We start from the raw sequence: 4,143 nt of genomic DNA on the forward strand, positions 1-4,143 counted from the left end.
AATTTTTAAGAATAAATTCCCAGGAATGGAATTACTGAGTTTCAGAAGATGTTGTCAGACAACCCAATTTTGATGAAAGTCCACAATCTTCCATAAAGGCCAGAAGGGAAGACCAAAGGACTAAAACAGAGAATTATATCCAAATATTTTCCCAGGATTAGAAAAGACACAGCCAAGGTGGAGCACAAATAGAAATTTTACCTGCATCTCATGAATTAGAATAAAAGAACCAATTTCTGTTTTCAATTACTAGTACAATTTGCTCTGAAGGAAACATGGGGTGTAACCAAGGCTTTGGCTTGGCATCCAAAGGTTTGCTAAGTAGAAATAAAACCAGGAAAAATGAAATTGATGACAAGAGACCCTAGATCTCAACTTTGAAAACTACTGAGTACCTATGAGGTTTCTTCTCTAGGGTGGGGAAAGTGGGCACTCAAGGAACCAAGACAGCACCACACCCCACTGTATGGAGTGGAGGAATCTGTATTGTGAATAACAAAGTCTGTTCCGGTTCTCCTGAACCCAGTTCTCTGTGGAATACCGAGTTCTTGTCCAATCTGCTTTTGGGGAGTCATATCCCAGACCATTGGCCTCCCCATCCAACCCCAAGTTTGGGAAACTATGTCTGTCCTTTTTCATCCACCTTATTCTTCTCCTGCTTAATATCATTTAATCACAGATGTTAATGGAGCACCTATGTTCTAGATTCTGCTTTCAGTACTGAGGATGAGTGAACAAAACAGACAAAAATGAGGTAATATGTCACCATTCCCTTTATATCCTGATGACTGGGATAGCCTTGAAGGAGACTGTGTGCAGGGATGCTGAACTCAACAGTTCAAAGACAGTTGCCCAGAGCAACTGAAGTCTGAGTCTAGCAATAGAAGTTTCCTTCAGGCCCTTGTGAAAATTCTTATCTGAGGACTTCATTTCCACCAACCTCTCTGAAGGTGTAAAATGATTACTTTATACATCATAACCAGCCCTTAACTACCTATTAGCCTTTATTTTCTGTTTTATGAAGACTGGCACATTTTCCCAACTTGATTTGAAGCATTTTAAGAGCAGAAACTCTGTCTCCTATTTCTGTGTCTATAAGGACAGCACTGGGTACTAACTAGGCACTTCATAAATTCTTATTGACTAATGGATTGGTAAGTCAAGTGCACAAACAGGACACATGGAGGTGCAAAATGAAGACGTTTTTACCTTGGTAGAAGAAATCCAACATGAGGACTAGTCTCTGTTTATTTTAACTAATGCAGCAGTAAGTATTCTTCATTCAAATGACTTTATACTCCTTGAGATCATTTATAAGAATATATCCCATTAATAAGAGGGATGATAATAGTATGTACCTCTCTCAGTTTGTAATGAGTTAATGCACAAAGAGAGCTTGGAATAGCTAGTGGCACAGAGCAAATATGACATGTCACCTCCCATCACCATCCTTAGATCATTACTCATGGATTAATTGTGAGGCTGTGCGATGAAGTTGGAGCTCTAGAGCCAGTCTGCCTGAATTCAGATGCTGGCTCCAACATTTCTAAATATGTGGGCATGGATAAGGTTCTTAGCATCTCAGTTCTCATCCACAGAAGGGGGTACAAATAGTACCCACCACAAAGGGTATTTGATGAGCAAACATTTACCAAATGTTAGTTATAATTATTCTGGCCATTATGTGCTTGGGCTCAGGGTTTTGAATACTGATGAGGACAAAAAAAAACACAGTCCCTGCCTGTGCGCTGCCCCCCTGCCCCTAATTCATAATACAGTTCATAATATACTTCAGCATTATTGACTTGTGTAGCTAACTCTAGAGCTAACTGTATAGAGTGCCTTGCAGTTCATGAATCACATCCACACACTTTCTGTCCTTCAGCCATTCCAACAACCCCATGGGGCAGAGTTGGGAGCTACAAAGTGGGAATGGGAGCTATTCCCATTTTGTAGATGAGAAAACTGAGAGTTCAAGTGACTTATGAATCAGGAAGTTCCTTTGATTTCAAATGGTAAAACTTCCTCACACACCAGTTGTCTCCACTAACCTCCACACAAGGATGAATTTCAGATTTCTAAACCTGCGGGCGTTCCTGAGGCAGCCAGTGGGCAACATGACTAATGGACCAGGAGGTGGGTGGTTACACAGTGATGCATATCAAGGCTTTTCCAACTTGAGCCTGTATCAGTATGTCCTGGAAGGTTGATTAAAGCAACATTCCTGGGCCCCACCCTCAGAATTTCTGTTTCAGTAAGTCTGAGGTAGTGCCTGAGAATGTGCATTTCCAACAAGTTCTCAGATGACGCCAAGGCCAATGTCTATGTGTGATATGGGCTTCCAACATGTGTACACAATGTATGATTTAGTAGAACGCTAGCAAGAAGGAAGGGCCAGTGAGGATGGGAATCCTGAGAAAGACCTCTTATACTTTAAAAACCCCAGATATGGGCAGCCCAGGTGGCTCAGTGATTTAGTGCTACCTTCAGCCCAGGGCATGATCCTGGAGACCCAAGATCGAGTCCCACATTGAGCTCCCCGCATGGAACCTGCTTTGCCCTCTGCCTGTGTCTCTGCCTCTCTCTCTCTCACTGTGTGTCTATCATAAATAAATAAAAGTTAAAAAAAATTAAAAAAATAAAAACCCCAGATATGCTTGATACCTCTTTTGATAATTACTAATCAAGGTACTCATGTGTTGTTAGTCTGGTAGCAGGACCAGTTTTATTGCAAAAAGGAAAAAAAAAAAACATGACCCTCCAAAGTAGGACAGTAAACTGAACCTACAAAAAAAAAAAAAAAAACAAAAAACAAAAAACAAAAAACAAAAAACCACACACAAAAAAACACATGTTGACCTTTTCCCCTTCCCTGCATTTTTTATTTACACAGTCTGTGTCATTCTGACTCCCAGCTAGTACCTGAAGACCAGCCTGGTCATAGGGAAGGAAATTAGAGCCTTAACAGATTCCCCTACCACATGGAAAGCTAGAAACACAGGGACATCCTCTGATACTGAAAGCCACCTTTTCTAAGTACCAGGTTTAATTTATTTTTAGGTTTTCAAAATTTTCAAGCCAATCTGCTCAATTGTAAAACTTACTTCAGAAGACAGACTTCCCAAGGACCCAAATCTACCTTTTCTATGCCCTCACCCTCTATAACCTCCCAGGGTAACACAGGGAAGCCAAAAAAATGGGGTGGGTTTTTGGCACACCTTCAGGACCACATCATCAAAACATCCTTTCATGGATCATTCAAAACTCATGAAGGAAAGTGAAAGGGAAGTATGCCACTGGTGATTGCCTATAGAACCAAGGTGGTTATATAAGCCAAAGGACATTCAATTTCGCAAAAAAGAAAAAAAATCATAATTTGTTATTTGTCAGGCTATACATAATCATCAAAATTTCTCAAGCAAGTGTCAGGATCAATCCTGCTGAGGAAACAGGGTTAATTAATCTAACTGCCTTCATCCAGAAGTGGCAGGAAGAGGGCAAATGCTGCTCTATTTCTTTTCCAAGCCCTTCTCATGAGAGTGTGTGTGAGGCTCCCAGAGCTCTAAATCAAACAGTACCCTGCAGGCAGGAAATCCATATTGGGAGCAAGGAGAGGAAAGTTATAACCCTCCTCCAGGTCCCTGTTTCCATTTCCCTTTTAAAGAAGTTGAGTTTTTAATAATTCCCTTTCTAGTCACTTCCTTCTCATTGCTTTGCTAGGTCATTTCAGTGCATGCCTTCTTCACAGATCTATTTCTGGAAAAGATCAGAGGAGAAAATGATCTCATTCACTAATTGGGAAGCCAACTGGGTATCCCCAGGGTTGGTTGGTCCTTCTTTGTTGGGGGGGTCTCCCCACCCTCCCTGGCTGTTTCTCAGGCAGCAGCCACCACAGGACCCTCTGAGGAGGTGACCACAGGTACACGGGTGCGTATTAGAATCCCTTGTGTACTGAGCACTCCACCAGGGCTGAATGAGCTCAGGAAGAGGTAGCACACCCAGTCTCAAGAAACCCACAGGCTAGTAAAAAAATATGAACCAAGAGGTCATTATGATCTAAAAAATAGAACCTTAGAACTTTAACACTGAACAGTTTCTTAGGAGTTTTCTAGTCAATGCATTTTTTTGTAGGAGACCCATGAA

At 41.4% G+C, this 4,143-nt stretch overlaps 1 protein-coding gene across 1 annotated transcript in view; it reads right to left on the reverse strand.

The window, feature by feature from the left end:
- IGF1 (insulin like growth factor 1) overlaps nt 1-4,143 on the reverse strand; it is a 72,396-nt gene that overhangs the window by 30,591 nt on the left and 37,662 nt on the right. The window lies entirely within an intron of this gene.

The sequence above is a fragment of the Canis lupus genome, chromosome 15 (assembly GCF_011100685.1).
Source record: "Canis lupus familiaris isolate Mischka breed German Shepherd chromosome 15, alternate assembly UU_Cfam_GSD_1.0, whole genome shotgun sequence".
NCBI classification, from domain to species: domain Eukaryota; kingdom Metazoa; phylum Chordata; class Mammalia; order Carnivora; family Canidae; genus Canis; species Canis lupus.